Below are 22,876 nucleotides of genomic sequence, written 5' to 3' on the forward strand. Positions count from 1 at the left end.
CCTCGCCCTCCCTACTCACCCTCCTTCCTCGCCCTCCATAATCACCCCCCTTATTCACCCTGCTTCCTCATTCTCTCTACTCAAACTCCTTCCTCACTCTCCTTCCATACCCTCCTTATTCACCCTCCTTCCTCATTCCCTTTCCTCACTCCCCTTCCTCACCCTCCTTACTTATATTCCTTTCTCACTCTCCTTCCTCACCATCCTCCCATACTCTACTTCCTCACTCTCCATATTCTCCCTCATTTCCCACTCTCCCTCCTCGCCCTCCCTACTCAACCTCCTTTATCACACTCCATATTCACTCTCCTTCGTCACCCTCCTTACTCACCCTCCATAATCACCCTCCTTCCCCACCCTCCTTACTCACTCTCCTGATTCACCCTCCTTCCTCACTCTCTCGACTCAAACTCCTTCCTCACTCTCCTTCCTTACCCTCCTTATTCACCTTACTTCCTCACCCTCCTTCCTCATACCCCTTCCTCATTCCCATTCCTCACCCTCCTTACTCACCTTCCTTTCTCACTCTCCCTTTTCACCCTCCTTCCTCACCATCCTTCCTAACCATCGATATTCACCGTCCTTCCTCACTCTCCATATTCTCCCTCATTTCTCACTCTCCTTCCTCGCCCTCCCTACTCATCCTCGTTCCTCACTCTCCATATTCACCCCTCTTCCACACCCTCATTCCTCACTATTCATTTACTTCCTCACTCTCCCTATTCACTCTCCTTCGAAACTCTCCTTATTCACCCTCCTTTCTCACTCTTCATATTCACCTTCCCTACTCATTCTCCTTCCTCACTCTCCCTATTCGCCCTCCTTCGCCACTCTCCATACTTACCCTTCTTCCTCACCTTGATTTCTCACTCTCCCTATTCACCTTCCTATCTCACTCTCCTTACTCACCCTCCTTCATCACCATCCTTTCTCACTTTACCCCGTTACCCTCTCTATTCACCCTTTTTCCTCACTCTCCCTAATCACTCCTTTTTTAACCTCCTTACTCACCCTTCTTCCTCGCCCCCCTTCTTTATTTTCCTTCCTCACCCTCCATATTCACCCTCCTTCCTCACCCTCCCTACTCATTCTCCTTACTTTCACTCTAATCTTTTCCCTCTCACCATCCCTACTTATTCTCCTTACTTTCACTCTCTATTTTCTTCCCTCTCACCCTTTCTCTCCCTCGTCATATCTCTCTTTCTCTTCCCTCACACCCTCTCTCTCCCTTATTCTCTCTCTCTCTATCCCTCCTCACTCACTTCTCTCTCTCTCTCTCCCTCCATACTCACCTTCCTTCGTCACCCTCCCTACTCACCCTACCTATTCACCCTAGTCTCCTTCCTTACTCTCCCTCCTCACCCTTCTTCTATACTACCCTTACTCACTCTCCCTACTCACCATCCTTACTCATTCTCCCACCTCACCCTCCCTACTTTTACCCTCCCTTGTCTCCCTCCTTCCTCAGCCTCCATACTCACCCTCTTTCCTAGCTCTCCTTTCTCACTCTTATTCCTCACGTCCTTCCTTACCCTTATTCCTTACGCTCCTTACTCACCCTCCTTCCTCACTCTCCCTCCTCACATTCTCTCTCCTTATCTCTCTCTGGTCTCCCCATCACCCTCCTTGTACACTCTCCCTACTCACCCTCATTCCTTCTTTTCCTTCCTCACTATCCTTCCTCAATCTCCTTCCTCACTCCCCCTTATTCTTCTTTCTTCTTCACACTCTTTCCTCACCCATCATACTCACCTTCCTGCTCTTCCTACTTTCACTCTCTACTCTTCTCCCTCTCTCCTCTCTCTCCTCTCTCTGTACCCCCCCCCACTCTCCACCCTTCTCTCTATCTCTCTCTCTCTCTCTCTGTAGCGGGGAAAATCTGATATCGAAGCCATGGGATTGACTTGAATCAATATTCCGTTTTGAAATCGCCACCGCGCTTTATTTTTTCAAAGGAAAAGGGAAAAGAACGTAAAACCCAAAGTTTTGTTTTTTTTAAAACAAGAAAGAGAACTCAGGTTCGGGTGTTGATTATATGAGGGGAAGGTTTAAAGCACCCCTCATATCCGTGGTACTCCACGGGAACCTTTTTGAAAATCTGTGTTGTGTGTGTGCTAAAAAAACGGTTTGTTTTATTTTTAAAATAAGCTCGGCAAAGCGTTAAGCTTTGGGCCTACATACCTCCTCGGTGCAATGGAGAAGTCAGAGCTAATGTAGTTCCGCTTTTGGGAAAAACGTTTTTAAAACGAATAAACACTTTGTTGTCGTTAGAGAGAAATACTCAGCCATTGATCTTGAGCATGAGAACAAACAAGTTCTTTGCATCGCAAATGAAAGAAGGGCGCCAACTCGGATAAAATCAACGAGTATGCCACTAGCTCTCTCACGCGGAAAAGATCTTGTTATTATCAATCAATTTCAAAATCGTGGGGTATAACCACTCGTTTCGACAATTAACGGTGTCTAAACTTTTGAAGAAAAGCCACTAAGGGCGAAAGATATTTTTAAGAAAAAGGTTTTGAAAAGGTTGCAAACATAAGAATATTTTGGAAAAAGGGAGAAGATTTTGAAAATTTAAGAATGGGAGGAGATGAAGAGGCTATCCTATTGCGTAAAATAAAAGCTAAGGAAAGAAACGGTCTAACCGAATAAGAAGCCAACACTTGACATTAAGAGCCAAGGTAGTTTTCCACCCTTTGGATTTATCAGTACCAACACATTAACACTTGGGGATCCAGATGAACTTATTGTCTTAGCACCATTTTTCATTAAGCACATTAAGATTCTGATGAAAATCGGGCAGAGTAACGGCTGTTTTCGGGTAAAATCCTTATATCAGTGCCTTGGAATTAACCATCAAGGGCTTTCAAGAAAATACCTGCACACATAAACATACAACAGAACAATGCCAGACAGACAGAACAATCACAGGATAGCAATAGAACGAGTCCAGAGGTACTAGGTCCATAAGTCCGAATCTCCAAAGCGCTAGGGATAGTAACTGATAGTCCAAAGAGAGCCTTATGTATTTTTTAGATTTTGGTTATTTATTAGTGTTTTAGCAAGAAAAGATAAAGTATGGTCCAAGTGGACAAAGGAAAAAATGGCGGAAAGTAAATATGATGAAATGATAAAGTAAAGCGATAAGGCGAGAAATATAAAGAGCGGTAATATAAAGAGCGGTAATATAAAAGGTGCGGAAATTAAAGTTAGTTGTTAAATGTTAAAGATAACCATCTTGAAACTTGTCAAGTATGTTATCAAAGTTAGTAGGAAGATCTATGGTGAGTGAATGATGTACTCGGATTTAAAGTCAATGGGGCTTATCAGAAGCTTGATAAAATCATAGCGACTACACGATAAAACCTCCACAAGTCTTAAATCAACCGCATACAATTCTCTTCCATGTTTGATCTTTTTGATTCGGGACACGAAATATTGCGCTATGTTAAGCAGATCGCCAAGTGATTTATGTAGAAATCACCCTACAACGAGGCCGGTCAAAACTTTATGTGCTAATGCATGCGAGAAGAACGATATGTAGATCGCCTTCCGAAAGCAATACCGCACGAAAAGAAAATAGGTAACGATCTAGTCTTCACTAAGAATCCATAAGAATTCTCAAAGTATTAAGACTTTCATCGATCAAAAGAAAAAAAGGAGAAGAAGAAGATAAAATGCATAAAGATAATCAACTCACACTATCATTAATATCATTCATCTAATATTATGGATTTGGTTCTTTCAAACCTATCAACATCCTAGATCCAATGATATTAATGAAATGGAGGAAGAAGAATAAAATTCACAAAAGATAATCAACTCACACTATCATTAATATCGTTCATCTAATATTATGGATTAGGTCATTTCAAACCTATCAACATCCTAGATCCAATGATATTAATGAAGTGGAGGAAGTGGGAAACCAAAACAAGCATAAAAAAGGCAAAAAACCACATTCTACCAGCAGGAAATCGATTTCATGCAGAGGGAAATCGATTTCCATAGTGCAGTTTTCAAAAAAAACAAGTCACGCTCAGCAGGAAATCGATTTCAGCCTTAAGGAAATCGATTTCCTCAGTGTAAAAATCAGCAAAAACAGCATTTAGAGGCATAAAACTTGACTTGAACAAATGTACAAACACCTTATGATCAAACATCAATTGGAGCACGAATTTTCCATCAAATCACCAACAAATAGCACCAATATAGCATCAAAGATGCATCACACACAAGCAACAAAGATCTACATCATGACATACAAAAAGGATGAAGAAAATTTACCAAATCTTGAACAAAACTTGGATCTACTTCAAGAATCACCAACACAAATCTTGATCTCTCAACAATTAAAGAAAAAAAAGTGAAATGGATGGTGGTTTAGCTCAAAGTTTGTGAGGTTCAAGATGTAACTCACAAACTTTATGAAAGAATGAAGAGCTTTGGTGAATTTGGTAGGAATGAGGAGAGAAATTGCAAGAGGTTTTTTGGCTCTCAAAAGCTTGAGAAATGAGAGAGTAGTGGGCTCTATTTATAGGATGAGAGCAAGAGTAGTGGTAATTTGGTCTTTTTGCATTTGGTAATTAGCTTGTGTTTAATTGGTGATTAAAGTGGCAATTAAATGGTAAAAAGTGGTAAAATGGGGTTTAAGTGGGTTTAATGAAGAGAATTATTTTGATGAGGTGGAAAATTGGTAAAATGACAAAAATGGTCAAAGAAAATAGGTGCCAAAATCAAATCAAGCTTCCCTCCTTATATTTTTTGAATTTCGCCTTAAGGAAATCGATTTCCCCAGGAGTGAAATCGATTTCACTCTGTTCCAGAAGAGAATTTGGCGCAAAATACACTAGGGAAATCGATTTACCCAGGAGGGAAATCGATTTCATGCTGTCCAGAATGTGATTTTGTTGAAGATTGCTGCAGGGAAATCGATTTACCCAGTAGGGAAATCGATTTCAACAGTCAAAAATGTGAAAAATGCCTTGTTTATTGCATGTCTTGGCTTGGTACCTACAAAACAAAAGCCTACAAAGAAACAAAGCAATATTTTTGGTATTTGGGTTAGTATAATATGCATAAAAGATAAACAATCATTGGTGCTTGATGGTCCCTCTTATTGATGAGGTGAGTGCAACACCACAAACAAAACATCCAAGTGAAGCTCTTGATTAGTGATTGAAATATGAATGATATAGGATCTTAGGGTCAAAAATTGGGGTATGACACTCTCTCCCTCCTTATTTTTGTTGCATACTATCCCCACTCACTCTTCTTGCTCACCCTTCTTCCCCACTCTCCTTACTCACTCTTCTTCCTGGCTGTCCCTCGCCTACTTTCTCTATACTTTTCACCTTTATCTATTCCCCATTATCTATTTATCTCCCTTCTCACTCTCTTTCCATACTCTCCCTACTCACCCTCCTTCCTCACTCTCCTCCCACACTCTCCATACTCACTCTCCCTACTGTCCTTCAACACTCTCCCTACTCACCCCCTTCCTCACTCTTATTACTTACCCTCCCTACTCTCCACCTCCCCTCCCCTATATACTCTCCCTCCACACTCTTCTTCCTCACCCTCCTTCCTCATTCTCCATACTCACCCTTGTTCCTTACTCTTCTTCACCACTCTCTATTCACCCTTCTTCCTCACTCCTTTCTCACCCATCATACTCACCCTCCTTCTTCACTCTCCTTACTCACCATCCTTACTCCACCCCCTCTCTCTCTCTATCCCCCTTCTTTCTCTCCATTCTCATTCTCCTTCCTTGTAACAGCCTAAATAACCCCGTGTAATATAAAAAGATTATCAGAATAAATTCAACACAAAAGTATTTAGGATACTACAGTTCAACAAAACCTGCTCATACATTATGTAACATATACTATTTTTTAAAAACATAATAAAGATTATAATAATAAAAACATGTTTGAAAATTTAACTTATATTCAAGTAGCGGAAATATCATCAGCTAATAATAATTCAAAACATAATCATGTTTATAAAGTAAAACATAGCAACATCAACTCAAGAGATATTCAATTAATCTCCACAACATAAATGACATAAAAACGTTCTCTCCCCAGTGTTACACATCAAAGCAGACGCCGACAGTAGAAAATGAAAAGGAAGACTTTATCCTTCCACTTACATCCATGCTGACTACTCCTGAGTATCTGCACGTTACCCACATAGAGGAAACATTTAAACAAAAGGGATGAGATATCATAATTATATAAAGGAATCACTACTACGAAAAACCTATTTAACAACGGTTGAAACATACATATTATCACGCGGGTCCAGTCGTTGTTATGCAGTGTTTTCATAGATATGTTACTTACAATCACGGTCTTGGGACCGTTGTATTATACTAGAAAGTGTGCACACTATAACAATGGTTAGTTAACTCAACTATTGTGATAGACCTAAAGGTGCTAGGTTCAATTCTCAACAGCGATATTTTGGAATATAAATTACAATTCTCAATTATTTTGGAACATGCATTTTAGGGCGCACCTATTATAGAAAATTATCTTGAAAATGGAACAATTATGAAGTTCATCTAGTTTGTGAAGCTATGATAAATAAATACAAAGGTGGATGAAGTTTGCACAACAACTTCATACTTATATTTTTTTTCCATAGTTACGAAAATTATAAGTACGATAGCCAAGCATGCGCTTTATTAAGGTGGTGAAGACGAATCTGAAAAAAATCATGACAACAAACATTTATCAACAAAAACATATAACAACAAAGCTTAAGACAATGAAGAAGAAAATAATATTATGAAAATCATGTGAAAAACATCTTGTTTGTGAAGCTATGAAGAAGAAGTACAAGGTGGATGAAAATTCCATCATAACTTCATGTTTATTTTACTTTTTCCATAGCTATATAAACAGTATATATCATAGCCAAAGTATGGTCTTTTTTAAGGTAATGAAGACGAATCTGAAAAAATGAGAACAATTAATAAACAAAAACAACATGCAACAAACGAGATACTGGAGAACTATCTAACAATAAGATGTAAGAAGAAAAATACCTTAACGTATGAACCACAAGATTCACGGCTAATGGCGAAGAAGAAGAGAAAACATGGGTACTAGGTTTTCACTGTGAAGGAAATGGCGCTACTATCAATAAGTGGGAGTTAATTCGCTTATATATGGGTAAATTATCTCACAACGGTTATCCATCAACCATATTGATAAGTACTCATTTATTATAAATATATCACAATGGTGGAATGTACTTCGTAGTCATTTCCCTTTAAGTTTTTAATATAAAAAAAAATAAAAAATAAAAGACGCGCCTTAACATTAAAGGAATAATATATATGATGGCGCCGAGGTTCGAACCCGTGAAAGCTTGATGGTTTTACCACGGTTGGTTGACCGTTGTTATATACAATTAATTTTAAATAAAAAACAAATTTAATATGGTAGCATCTTATTTTAGTGATGTTGTAGAGGTGAAATTTTAAGACTAGAGCCATTGATTGATTAAGCTCAGACATTTTAGTAGAGTCGTCACCGCGCTTTATTGTTTCCAAAGGAAATGAGAAAAAGAGCAAAATAAAACTCATAAAAGTTTATAAAATCAAAATTAATGAAATTATCAGAGATCTTAGGTTCGAGGGGTTGCTTATGCAAGGGGAAAAGTATTAGTACCTTCCCATCTACGGTACTCCGTAGGAACCTCTTTGAAATGTATATTTGTTACTATTGTTATAAAATTATTATTTTCTTGTGTTTTTGTTTAAATAGAGTGGGAGGATGAAAAATACTATTGTACATATTTTAAAGGTTTAGGGCGATCAGGCAAGCCGACACTAGAAGGAGGAGGTAGATATAAGATAAGATGGATAAGAGTTAGGACTAATCTTAAGAAGATATTAGCCCAGCTCTGCATGGACCTTCAACCCGACATAAACTTGTAACTCGGTATAGACCTTTTACTCGGTTAGGTTCCTCCGCCCAATTGAGACAGATTCTTCAAGTCGGTGAACGTTATCATGAGTAGGGTCGGTACCGTTCACCCTAGTCGGCCATAACGGTCGTCCACGCACGAAAGGACTCCGCCATTACGGGAGTTACAATCCCTTAATGACCAGACAGAGGAAGTTACTATAGTTCGCTCATTATAGAGGAAATCCAAGGTTCCTCCATTTTTTGATGGTGATTACTGCTCCAGCAGCTATAAATAGGGCTCCTGACCGAGCGATAAGCAAGACGCATTCTATCTTGAGCTTGCACCACTTCCACGACTCAAATCTCTAAATCTAAGAACAACAAACTCCTGTATGACTTCACCGAAATCTTCTTCCGGGGAATAATCTAAAGTATTTTGCCGAACATTTGGCGCCTACCGTGGGGCCTAGGTAAAACTTTCCTAGGCCGCATATCTTTTCAAGCATCTTCAACACCAAGATGTCTAGTACATCACCCAATGGTGATGAAACTCCGCCTGACAAGACCCAGCTATTTCCCATAGTTGAGGCACTGAGACAGCAGAATGAGACCCTTCAAGATAGTTTCCAAGTTTTGCAATCCCAAACGGCGCAGGAGGATGAAGTCCTAGAAGAGCCTCTTGATATTCAACCGTTGGCAGAAGCTGTTTGGGAAGATACGGTGTCAGAGAACTTCAAGCCTCCTTATTTATCGTCTTTCTACGGAAAAAGCGATCCTCGGGAGCATATCATTGCAGTCAACAATTAGACAACCATAGTTGGCGCTTCGGATTCCCTAAAGTGAAAGTTAATGGTCGGGAGTTTGAAGGATGTGGCGTTGTGTTAGTACATGAGTTTGCCCAGGGCTTTCGTCCTAGGGTACCCTGACCTAGCTAAAAAAATGGTCCAACATTTCTTAGCCAAAAACACCGCAAGGTTTCCATCACCAGTTTTTTCAATGTAAGCCAGGCGCAATCCGAGTCTCTCAGGGAATACATGGCTTGGTTCAACGAGGAAACCATCAAAGTTTCCCACCCGAACCAAGAAATTTTCATTGGGGAATTTCAGAATGGACTCCTTAGCAAAAAAGTCGACATCTGACATGGAGGAAGTAATGAACTGCGCCGATTGCTATATCAAGGGAGAGGAGAGTAACATGGAGAAGCGACTTCAAGGCTGTAACACCTTAATTTCTCTGGCATTTATTAATATAAAATTAGAGTAATTCTTTCAAATCATAAACATGCAATTAGGATGTCACACTTCTCAAAACATATTAAACTTTCTCAATCATTTAAATAGATACATAAAACATTATGCGGATGAACCAAAACAAAACTTCAAAATTCTCAACTTCTTGTTTTATTACACTGCGAAAAATATTCACATAATGTTATCAAAATAATCTGCATCCAGCATAAATGATATTTATTCAAATAATATGGAGTTCATAAGACTCAAAACAATCATCAAAGACAACAAGAGTAACTAAGCTTCATCCCGTCGGTGCTACGTATAAGAGCACGACCCGACTCGACATAAGCAACAGGAAGATCAACATCTTCCAAGCTACTCCAAAAGCGCACTAATCCTCTTTATCTACACGTTACCCATGTGGAGGCAATATTCAAATAAAAGGGTGAGATATCATAACAATATAAAGAAGCGTATGATAACTGTAACACCCCTTACTAACCCTGCGGCAATTTAAACAAGTATTCAAAGTACATGAAAATAAGGGCGCCACAATTCATAATAAATAAACATCATCCAGTCATGTCATGCATTCACTGGGGTATTCATCATAAATCAAAACGTTTCATGTTAACACGGCAGAAATTAAATCAAACGGAGTAAGTTGAACATCTTTAAAACTTATCCTTCAAAACATCAAAACATAACTAGAGTTATCAAACATAAACTCTAAACATCACGTCCCCAGTGTTACAACTATCAGAGCATGACACCTGACGCTAACTAAATAACTGACTCATGAGCTAATCCTCACCGAGTCGAACAGCCGCTATCCTCAATCTGAAAATGACAACATGTAAGGGTGAGTCTCATCATAATTAGCAAATGTTATAAGGTTATAAAGCAATAACACATCACATATGCATTATTCACCCAATTGTTTCATAAACAGACATTCAAAACAAGTCTCATCATCGTAAACAAACAACCAACACATCATCAAATTTACAACACTGGAATACATCCAATCATGTTATAAAATTATGCATATGTATGAACTGACACTATGCATGTGGTACCAACATCATCAAATGGGAATAACCCATGACCTATCCAACATCATCAAGATAAGGCCCTGCCAGCACAAATTCCACACAATGGGAATCATGCCCTTCACTAATCCAACACATCATCATGGATATAGTATCATCAATGAACATGAATGAATGCAACATATACAACATACTTATTGTAGCGGTAAAAATGTGATTCGACGCGTTTTCACGCATTCGAAGTACAACAGAGTCGCCACCGAACTTTATTTATTCCAAGAAGGAAAGGGAAAATATCGATAAAACCCACATAATAAAAAGAAATGGATAAGATAGTCATCGCAACCAAATTTAGGTTCGGGAGTCGGTTAAGCAAGGGGAAGGTATTAGCACCCCTCACCTCCATCGTACTCGATGGGACCCATTTAGTTATTCTTGTGATTTATTGTTAGCTTATTATCTATTTGCGTTATTTTTAGGTTGGAAAGAAAAAAGGAACAAAAAAATTTTTTTTATTATTATGCTCGCCAAGACATTTGTATCTTGTGCCTACGTATTCCCTAGTGCAATGGGAAAGTCAGAGCAATCGTAGTTCGGGCTAAAACTACGAAATGTTTTGTTGGTTGATTTTAGCGAGAGGTACTCGATCGCTTTCAAATGGAAATACTACACGCACATGGATACGATATCACTACAAGAATGGATAACTAAATCAAGATAAGACATGATTTTGGCCATCATCGCATTCGAGTGGAAGATGTTAGATCTTCACATGTGGAAGTATGTTCGTATTGAAATTGAATAAGTGTCTCGTCTTATGAAAAAAGTGTTTTAGAATGTAAAAGGGTGTGAATGAATTGAAAGTTTGTTTGTTAAGAGAAATCAAACATTTAAACAAAAGCTTAACGGCCATCGTCTAAATGTTTGAAAGAGAAAATTGTACAAGTACGTACAACCTCCTCGTAGGTGATGAAGATGATTTGATGAGTTGAAAGACATTTAATTGGATCCAAGTATTTAAACAAAAGCTTAACGGCCATCGCTTAAGATACTTGAAAGAGTGTTTGTTAAATTGATTTTTATAAAGTCTTTAATGGAGTTTAAACATCCAAACAAAGGCTTAACGGCCATCGCCTAAATGTTTAAAGAACAAATTGTACAAGTACGTACAAACTCTTCTTTCCATTATAGATAAAATGATTTAATTGTTTAAAAGAATGTATTTTGTAAAAAAGATGAATTAAATCGAGTTTTATGGAGCGTTTAATGGAATTCAAGTATTCGGATAAAAGCTTAACGGCCATCACCCAAATACTTTTAGGACAAATCGTACAAGTACGTACGAACCCTCCTTGATTCATCCATTAAAACTCAAAACTCGATTCGATTAAAAAAACTATTTTTATATGATTTTAAAATATTTTTGATAAATCCTAAAGGTAAATATAAAGGAGATATTTTTTTGTCTTTTAATAAAATCTAGTAAATAAAATAAATAAATAAACATCCTTTTTGTGATTTTATATGAAAAAAGTTTAACTTTTAAAAAAGAAAACATTTATTCATTTTTTAATAAAAGAAAGAGAGATATTAATTTATGAAATAAAAAAAAGGTAAAGAATGAACAAATGGGTCCATGGGGGGTGTTAAAAGAGTCAAATAGGGTTTAGGCCCAATAACATTAACATGACAAAAAAAGAAGAAGAATAAACTAAAAAATTGGACCGGGTCGGGTCAGTGTGACCCGGATCCGTCTCCCATTCTGAATGTAGTTGGGTTTTTTAAAAAAAAACCTAAACAACAGAGGCTGCAGCGCCTCCTTCTTCGTGAAACATTGCTAAGCTTCAGAAAAGAAAAACCAACCACAAACCTCTCATCTTTCTCGATCTCTCAATCGATGTTCATGGTACATCACACATATAGAAAACAAGATTCAATCAGCAAGAACCCTAACCCCAACTGAAATCCTAAAGCCCCAATTCAATGTGTTCTTCGGATTACATATTATAAATTACATGGAAATCAAAGGAATGATTAAAGACAAATAAGCAGGGAAAAGAGAGATACAAATGACGGCAAGAATTACATCTTTTCGGAAAATTTGCTCAGGTACTCTTCTTCCTCCTTTGGCTTATGTCTGGTTCTTCTTCTGATATGCGATTCGCCTCTGCTCTTAGTTTCGTGTGAGTGTGGCTTTGTGTCGCTTGTTGTTGAGTGACTCGGTTGAGGGTGAACTGCGAGGTTATTAGGCAGAGGTTTGGAGGTTGTGTATTGTGCTGAATGAATGTTTGGTACGAATGTTATTTATAGTGAGAGTTCTGTGTGAAGGTTTAAGTATGGTTGAAGGTTCTGTTATTGGTGTGAGGTTTGTAGAGTGACTGAAGGAGAGGTTCAAGGTTGTGAAGGTTAAGGTTTGGAAGGAGTGTATGAGGGATTTGAAGAGAGGTTTTGAAGGTGTTTGAAGTGCAGAAGTTTTTTTGTGAATCGTTGCTTTTGGAGGAAGAGTTCTCTGTTATATTAGTGAAATGTGGCCTCCCCCTTATTGTTGAGATGAATGTGTTTATATATACTGAGATTAGGGTTCGAATGCAAAATTGGGGGGAAATTTGAAGGGATTTTGAACATTCTTGGTAAACTGTTTGTTGCTTTATGATTGCAGGTATTGTTTTGTTGAATTAGTGCAAATTGGGGACTGATTATAGCAACAGCTTGGTGGTGGAGCAGGGCATTTGGAGTGTAGTGGCAGCACAAAGATTGCAGAGGCGTGGGAGAAGAAAACTGCAGCATTTTCGGTCTCTTTTTGTATTTTTTGTTTGACTTTTTCTTTGTACTAATTTTTTGTAAAAGTAAATGGGCTTAAGACCAAAAATGGACCTAAATTTAATAAAAAGGACTTTCATTTTTTTTTAATATTTTTTCCTAAAAGAAATTAGTAATAATAAACAAAAAATAAAAATTAATAATAATAAATAAAAAATTATCTAAATTATCTAAAAAAAAAAAGTTAAAACTAAAATTGAATCTAATATACTATTAAAACTAAAATTAATTCCAATTACATCTAAAATGCTATTAAGACTAAAATTAATCTAATCTAATGAAATTTTAAATAAAAATTGAACCTAGAAGATAAAAATGATATAAAAATTGAAATTAGAAAATAAAATGATATAAAAATAAAACTAGAAAAATAAAATGATATTAAAAACTAAAATAACTCTAAACTATCTAAAGCTATTTTTTGTTGACTTTTAAAGGTCAGATTTTTTTCAAGATATGCACATGAAATATGAATGCGATAACATCAAAATGAATGAAAATGCGTGGGTCAAAAATTGGGGTGCGACAGATGCCCCTATTTAAGTTTCTTCCATCGAAGATGTGAAGAGACTTAAATACAAAGTACACAATTTTTGTCCTTCATATGCAAATGAAATGCAATGCATGGATTTTGTTATGCAATATGATATGAGACAGACTCAACTCTCTGTGGGGAATGTGACGCCACAGGAGATTAACTACTGATGGAAAAACCTGGAAATGAGGGATAAAAATCTGGATAAAAAGATAGTAGGAACGTCTAAGAGTAGCTTTAGACGGCGGAAATCACCAGAGACATTCGATAGTAGCTTTGAACGAATCTGAAACAAAACTTGGGAAGGAGCGTCTAAGAGTGGCTTTAGACGACATCAAATATCAAATACATTCAAGAGTGGCTTTGAATGAATATGAAAATAATCCAAACTCTGGGGAAACACCGGAGACATCCGACAGTAGCTTCGGATGGAAGGAAACCAACAAGACTCAACAGTGGCTTTGAATGCAAGAGGAAACCTTCAAACTCGGAGATATAACAGAGGCGTCCAACAGTAGCTTTGAACGAATGGAATCCAAACTCTGAAAAATATCGGGGACAATCCAACAGTAGCTTTGGATAATACGGAAACCAAAGAGATTCAACAGTGGCTTTGAATGCAAAAAGGAAACCTGAACCAGAAAATATATCAGAGTCATCCTTAGGAGCAATAGATGACATGGATACCAATTTTGGAAAATATGAGCGAACATCCAATAGTAGCATTGGATGAGAAAACAAACTCAAGAACATCCAATAGTGGCTTTGGATGAGAAAAGAATTGTATTTCAGCTCAGAGATGTAAAGATCATTCAACAGTAGCTTTGAATAACACTTTACTAAGGATTGTGGTATCCAACAGTAGCTTTGGATAAAAGGTGAGAAACATCATGTCCAACAGTAGCTTTAGACAGAGAGAAACAAATACAAATCTAATAGTAGCCTTAGAGGAAGAGGAACAAAAGACATCCAATAGTAGCATTGGACGGGGAGAAACAAGAAGACATCCAATAGTAGCATTGGAAGAAAAGAGACAAATACAAATCCAACAGTAGCTTTGGATGAAGAGACAAACATTGTTTTGGTAGATGCCAAGTAAGTTGGGCTTTGATAACAAGATAAAGTGTTGATAACAATGTGGCATTGAAAGAATGCAGATGAGTATGTATTTTGTTTCGATGCATGATATTGAATTTTTCTATGCATGAGATGTGAATGATGAATGTAATGCAATTGATTATGACAACTGAGATAGACTCTTTTGTGAGGGAAGATTGGAACTCTGATTCCTCAACACAAGAACATTGCCAAGTTGGTTTTGTCACACTGATGATCCCTTTTGGGAAGGACTGATAAACTGCTCGGGGATCGCTGAAGAAAACTGCCCCTGATTGACTGCTTGTTAACTGATCCTGGCTTCAGTTTCTTTGAAATGAATGTCGGGAACGCATGCCCCAGTGTAACTTTTGAATAACAAGATCTTGAAGTAACTTGCCCCTGATAGGATCACTGATCAAGTCTCTTGAATTTGAAACTTCCTTGAAAGATGAGTACTTGCAAATAAAATGTTTATTCGAAATGGTAAATTTAATGCAATGCTCAAAGCATATTTTGAAATCAAAGTCATTGTAGGAAATGTTATTGATGTAGAGAAAAATGAATCAAAGGTCCAAACACAGTTGTCTAGACATTCAAATTGATGGATAAAGCAAAAGGTATGGTAAAACAAACGATTTGCAAAGATCTTTAGGAGTCAGGTTAACGCAACCTTGTTGTAATATGCTTTCAAAATAAACCTCGCTTCAATTAGGTCTTTTGAAGGTTGTAACGTGGCTTGGTTCACGGTTTATGAAACAAAGGATATAGGCTCAAAATTTATTTGTACCCACCCCATTCTTCGTGATGATCTTCAATCCTACGCTCAGTTAAATCAGACTATGCATTCAGGTTCCAAAAAAAGCTTTTGGAATTGCACCTGTGATAATGATGATGGTTTAAAGACCAAGGGAATTTTTGAGATGGCAGTCACTTCTTCCTTTAATAGTCACAACGCTTTGTTGTTGTTCAGGAATTTATTGACTTCTCTTTTTTTTTTATCCCTAACTTTTGCATAAAACTGTTTCATTACAGCTAGCAGGGTGCCCAAATTTTGCTTAAGTCTCCTTCGTAGGTTTTGACTTAGCGGGTTTTTTCTTTTTTTTGAATTTTTTCTTTGTATTGGAAAGATAGTCACTGCCTTGAGAATGATTAATGATAACCATCTTGGTCACTTTTGATTGAAACCCTTATTGAAAGGTGTACTTGATGATTATCTTGAAATTGGATGCATAAGCAAATTAATTGAGAACTACCCTGCCCCAGGTTAAAATTGCAGGTTTTTTCGTCTAAAAAGAAACTCCAACTTCAAAGGCTCAGAGGGCTTGACAAGGGATTAACTTCCTTATTTCTCCAGTATTTGGGGATTGAAACAATGCCTTTACATCATCAGCAAAGTTTTATTTGAAAGCATATAATTCAACAATTTTGGGTATTTTGTTTTCATCATCCTCTCTCCAATCTTTGCATAAAGAAAAAGAACAAGAGATATATTTTTGTTGTTTTTTTTTTAAAAGATAAAGTATAAAGATGAACACAATGGATTGAATTGAAACACGCAATGCTCATTTCATTAAAATTAATAATCAAGAACAAACAAAATTCAAATGCAGTACACAAGATAAAACAAGGAAATTGCAAACAGAAGGAAACGAGGCCTAGTGACTAATCAGTGACAAGGAGGAGCTGTCCTTCCTGAAACACTCGGCTTTAGGGAAGTAGGTTGCCATTCTCAATCTTCAGCCACTTTTGTCATGCTCGGGCAAAGGGTTGTCGACAACGTTGGGATTGATGTCTTTGAAAGTGAGCATCTTTGCATTAATCAGCTCTTGTACTCTAGTCTTCAATGCATAACAACCTTCCAAGTCATGTCCTATACCACCTTGATGAAACTCACAGCGAAGATCAGGTCGGAATCCTCTTGGAGGAGGATCTCGAAGCGGAGGTGGAGCCCTAGTCGTTATCAACCCCTTATGAACCATTGCAGGATACAATTCAGTGTACGACATAGGAATAGGATCAAAGCGGGTGTCAGCACGGTTCAAATTCTGATTAGTAGCTTGAGGTCGAGGAGCTTGAACTTGTGGAGCCTTGGTCACAGGAGCAACTGTAACTACAATTGGTTGATCATAGTTATTAGTCCTTTGACGAGGTCTTCTTCCTTCGTCGCTCACAGCGTTTGTTTCTCCTTCCTTTTTCCTATGGAAGTTTCCAAAAGACTTCCTTGCCCCATTAGATGACTCACCAGTATTGACAACCTTGCCTTTCTTAATTCCTTCCTCTAGCCTTTGACCGATAGTCACCAAATCAGTAAAGTTGGAGGATACGCTTCCAATCATCTTCTCCCAATAGAAGGGTGAGAGAGTGTCCATAAACATTCCAGTCAGTTCCTTTTCAGCCAAAGGAGGTTCCACTTGAGAAGCTAGCTCTCTCCAGCGTTGAGCATACTCCTTGAAGGACTCTCTTTCCCTTTGAGACATGTTCTGTAGTTGACGGCGATCAGGAGCCATGTCCAGATTATACTTGTACTGTTTCATGAAAGCATCAGTCAGATCTTGAAAGCAATGGATACGACTCTTCTCCAGTCCCATATACCACTTTAGAGAAGCACCAGTCAGACTATCTTGAAAACAGTGAATCAACAATTTGTCGTTCTTGGTATAGGCAGCCATCTTGCGGTAGTACATGGTCAAATGACTTCTTGGACAAGTGTACCCTTTGTACTTTTCAAACTCGGGAGTTTTGAACTTGGCAGGTATGACCAAATCGGAAACTAAGCACATGTTTTCAGCAGCGACCCCAAAGTAATCAGCGCCTTCCATAGCTCTTAGTCTTTTCTCCAGAATTTGATATTGTTCTTTGACTTCATCAATATCACCAGCTTCTTTTTGGCTTTCACTTTGATGGTCTCCAGGCTGGTATTCAAAGAGAGGATTCCCATAAGCGGTCTGGGCAGCAGTGTGCACAATTGGCTGAGACTCAGTCATGATCGGAGCTTGGAACATTGGTCGCGAAGGTTGACCAATCATAGCAGCAGTGGCGTGAGGTGGAGAATAATCCGGAGGTAAACCAAACTCAGGCCAAGTAGTGGCGGGCCTCTGAACAGGAATAGGGTCTTCAACATCATCGGTGATTTCTTGAATGACAGTCCTTTGAGGCGGCTCTCCTCTAGCAATCAGAACTTGCAACATCTCAGTGAGCTTAGTCATTCCTGACTTCAAATCTTCAATCTCCATTCTGACTTCAGCATTGTGTTGCTCTTGATCTGCCATTCTTCTTCTAACGTTGGCTCTAGTCTCGTAATCGTGTGGAGGAACCAGCTTGACGGTTAACAGAAGACTGTTGAAGATGAATACAGACGGTATGAGTTGACAACTCGAATGAATATGGATGCATGTATGTCATGAATGATTAATATGTAATGGATTTCAAATCATATGGAACAGAAATATTCTGATTTCTTAGCACAAAGTGGCACACAATAGGATAGTTCTAAGGTTTTTTCGACAAGGTTCTAGACACAGTTCTCAGAGTTACAAGCTACTTTTTAAAACTTGATCATCTAGCAAATAACTTCCCACACAACCATGTTTTCAAATGAAGCCTATTCTGAGTGTGGTTTTCGCACTTACCTACGGTAATAGTTACGTTACGCAAGTTGGGCGCGAAACCACCATTTCCTAAAAAGTCACGGTTCAAGGGTTTTTCTAAAGGTCCCTAGAGTTAACGATCCAAATTGAAAACATCATCGCTCAAGTAAATAACTTACTTAACCAAAGACATCTTCTCAAAGGACCTACTCTAGGCGGGGTATTAGTATCTCCCACTTGACACTACGTCAAGCAAGTTTAATACTAACCCACCATCTTATCTTATGTGTTTCTTGAGCTCGGGTGTAGAGCTTTGTCCACAAAGTGCCAAAAAAACAAGATATTCCAACCATAAAATAAGAAATCAAATAATAAAGGCAATAAATAAACAAATAAATAAAGCTAACAGTAATAGAAGAAAAACTAAACTAGGGTTGACTCTCTTAGGATAATTCCCCAGCAGAGTCGCCACTTTCTGTAGCGGTAAAAATGTGATTCGACGCGTTTTCACGCATTCGAAGTACAACAGAGTCGCCACCGAACTTTATTTATTCCAAGAAGGAAAGGGAAAATATCGATAAAACCCACATAATAAAAAGAAATGGATAAGATAGTCATCGCAACCAAATTTAGGTTCGGGAGTCGGTTAAGCAAGGGGAAGGTATTAGCACCCCTCACCTCCATCGTACTCGATGGGACCCATTTAGTTATTCTTGTGATTTATTGTTAGCTTATTATCTATTTGCGTTATTTTTAGGTTGGAAAGAAAAAAGGAACAAAAAATTTTTTTTTATTATTATGCTCGCCAAGACATTTGTATCTTGTGCCTACGTATTCCCTAGTGCAATGGGAAAGTCAGAGCAATCGTAGTTCGGGCTAAAACTACGAAATGTTTTGTTGGTTGATTTTAGCGAGAGGTACTCGATCGCTTTCAAATGGAAATACTACACGCACATGGATACGATATCACTACAAGAATGGATAACTAAATCAAGATAAGACATGATTTTGGCCATCATCGCATTCGAGTGGAAGATGTTAGATCTTCACATGTGGAAGTATGTTCGTATTGAAATTGAATAAGTGTCTCGTCTTATGAAAAAAGTGTTTTAGAATGTAAAAGGGTGTGAATGAATTGAAAGTTTGTTTGTTAAGAGAAATCAAACATTTAAACAAAAGCTTAACGGCCATCGTCTAAATGTTTGAAAGAGAAAATTGTACAAGTACGTACAACCTCCTCGTAGGTGATGAAGATGATTTGATGAGTTGAAAGACATTTAATTGGATCCAAGTATTTAAACAAAAGCTTAACGGCCATCGCTTAAGATACTTGAAAGAGTGTTTGTTAAATTGATTTTTATAAAGTCTTTAATGGAGTTTAAACATCCAAACAAAGGCTTAACGGCCATCGCCTAAATGTTTAAAGAACAAATTGTACAAGTACGTACAAACTCTTCTTTCCATTATAGATAAAATGATTTAATTGTTTAAAAGAATGTATTTTGTAAAAAAGATGAATTAAATCGAGTTTTATGGAGCGTTTAATGGAATTCAAGTATTCGGATAAAAGCTTAACGGCCATCACCCAAATACTTTTAGGACAAATCGTACAAGTACGTACGAACCCTCCTTGATTCATCCATTAAAACTCAAAACTCGATTCGATTAAAAAAACTATTTTTATATGATTTTAAAATATTTTTGATAAATCCTAAAGGTAAATATAAAGGAGATATTTTTTTGTCTTTTAATAAAATCTAGTAAATAAAATAAATAAATAAACATCCTTTTTGTGATTTTATATGAAAAAAGTTTAACTTTTAAAAAAGAAAACATTTATTCATTTTTTAATAAAAGAAAGAGAGATATTAATTTATGAAATAAAAAAAAGGTAAAGAATGAACAAATGGGTCCATGGGGGGTGTTAAAAGAGTCAAATAGGGTTTAGGCCCAATAACATTAACATGACAAAAAAAGAAGAAGAATAAACTAAAAAATTGGACCGGGTCGGGTCAGTGTGACCCGGATCCGTCTCCCATTCTGAATGTAGTTGGGTTTTTTAAAAAAAAACCTAAACAACAGAGGCTGCAGCGCCTCCTTCTTCGTGAAACATTGCTAAGCTTCAGAAAAGAAAAACCAACCACAAACCTCTCATCTTTCTCGATCTCTCAATCGATGTTCATGGTACATCACACATATAGAAAACAAGATTCAATCAGCAAGAACCCTAACCCCAACTGAAATCCTAAAGCCCCAATTCAATGTGTTCTTCGGATTACATATTATAAATTACATGGAAATCAAAGGAATGATTAAAGACAAATAAGCAGGGAAAAGAGAGATACAAATGACGGCAAGAATTACATCTTTTCGGAAAATTTGCTCAGGTACTCTTCTTCCTCCTTTGGCTTATGTCTGGTTCTTCTTCTGATATGCGATTCGCCTCTGCTCTTAGTTTCGTGTGAGTGTGGCTTTGTGTCGCTTGTTGTTGAGTGACTCGGTTGAGGGTGAACTGCGAGGTTATTAGGCAGAGGTTTGGAGGTTGTGTATTGTGCTGAATGAATGTTTGGTACGAATGTTATTTATAGTGAGAGTTCTGTGTGAAGGTTTAAGTATGGTTGAAGGTTCTGTTATTGGTGTGAGGTTTGTAGAGTGACTGAAGGAGAGGTTCAAGGTTGTGAAGGTTAAGGTTTGGAAGGAGTGTATGAGGGATTTGAAGAGAGGTTTTGAAGGTGTTTGAAGTGCAGAAGTTTTTTTGTGAATCGTTGCTTTTGGAGGAAGAGTTCTCTGTTATATTAGTGAAATGTGGCCTCCCCCTTATTGTTGAGATGAATGTGTTTATATATACTGAGATTAGGGTTCGAATGCAAAATTGGGGGGAAATTTGAAGGGATTTTGAACATTCTTGGTAAACTGTTTGTTGCTTTATGATTGCAGGTATTGTTTTGTTGAATTAGTGCAAATTGGGGACTGATTATAGCAACAGCTTGGTGGTGGAGCAGGGCATTTGGAGTGTAGTGGCAGCACAAAGATTGCAGAGGCGTGGGAGAAGAAAACTGCAGCATTTTCGGTCTCTTTTTGTATTTTTTGTTTGACTTTTTCTTTGTACTAATTTTTTGTAAAAGTAAATGGGCTTAAGACCAAAAATGGACCTAAATTTAATAAAAAGGACTTTCATTTTTTTTTAATATTTTTTCCTAAAAGAAATTAGTAATAATAAACAAAAAATAAAAATTAATAATAATAAATAAAAAATTATCTAAATTATCTAAAAAAAAAAAGTTAAAACTAAAATTGAATCTAATATACTATTAAAACTAAAATTAATTCCAATTACATCTAAAATGCTATTAAGACTAAAATTAATCTAATCTAATGAAATTTTAAATAAAAATTGAACCTAGAAGATAAAAATGATATAAAAATTGAAATTAGAAAATAAAATGATATAAAAATAAAACTAGAAAAATAAAATGATATTAAAAACTAAAATAACTCTAAACTATCTAAAGCTATTTTTTGTTGACTTTTAAAGGTCAGATTTTTTTCAAGATATGCACATGAAATATGAATGCGATAACATCAAAATGAATGAAAATGCGTGGGTCAAAAATTGGGGTGCGACACTTATATCATCATCATCATCATCCTCAATATCATCATCATCATTATCAATATCGTCGTCATCATCATCAAGTATGTTCATATATATTAACATCATTCAATCACAATTCCGTCATCATCATATAGAAAACATACACGTATTTACACCAATCATCATCATCAATAAGAAATAGCATACATGTATTTTCATCATTCTAAAACCAATCACTCATCATCATATAGATTATTTTATAAGGCTCGTTTAGCTCGAAATGGCACCTCAAACGGACCAACGGTTAAAAAGTTAGGCATCTATGAACTTTTTTTTAAAATATCCCAAACACTAACAGCACGCGGCGCCATCTTAGTTCGCGGCGCGAACTGAGCGTCTCAAAAATCCTTGGCTCTCTGCCAAGCTGTTCGCGGCGCAAACCTATGCACGCGGCGCAAAACGAGAAAAATTATGCCTTCGCGGCGCCAACACTGGTGCGCGGCGCGACCTGTGCGTATCACAACTTCCTGGCTTTCTGCCCATTTGTTCGCGGCACGAACCGGTAATTTCAGAAACCCCAACCTGCAGAAAACAACATTCTACACATTCCAAACTCACTCAATTCATACCAGTATGAACTTACGGAAATGGAATGCACAAACAACACGAATTACACCTCATAATACACTAATTACGCATCAATTGAGACCATAACAACACAAACATCATGGATTCAAACATAGGGATCAAACATCATACAATTTGACTCAATCCCTAAATCTATCATATGACTCAATCGACCCAAATTCTACATCTATTCAGTATTATCAACCCCTAACCCGATAATAGATGTTAATCAGATAAGTCCCCCTTTACCTTAGCCATATTCTTGAATTGGTTCCTCTTGCTCTTTGGTTCTCCTTCACGTTCTTCAGTTCCTCTTCTCACAGCTTCTGGTTTTCATGTTCTAATTTTACTTCTCCTCTTGTTTTCCCTTATTTTATGAAAAACATAAAATTAGAAATGGGCTCCTAC

The 22,876-nt window shown here is 37.3% G+C and overlaps 1 long non-coding RNA gene across 1 annotated transcript; it reads left to right on the top strand.

The window, feature by feature from the left end:
- The first annotated feature begins 12,020 nt into the window (after nt 1–12,020).
- LOC131638662 (uncharacterized) lies at nt 12,021–13,114 on the top strand. The gene is made up of 2 exons (XR_009294737.1): nt 12,021–12,315; nt 12,866–13,114. It is a non-coding gene; the product is annotated as an uncharacterized LOC131638662 (long non-coding RNA).
- Nucleotides 13,115–22,876: the final 9,762 nt, after the last annotated feature.

The sequence above is a fragment of the Vicia villosa genome, unplaced genomic scaffold (genome assembly GCF_029867415.1).
Source record: "Vicia villosa cultivar HV-30 ecotype Madison, WI unplaced genomic scaffold, Vvil1.0 ctg.002367F_1_1, whole genome shotgun sequence".
Classification (NCBI taxonomy): domain Eukaryota; kingdom Viridiplantae; phylum Streptophyta; class Magnoliopsida; order Fabales; family Fabaceae; genus Vicia; species Vicia villosa.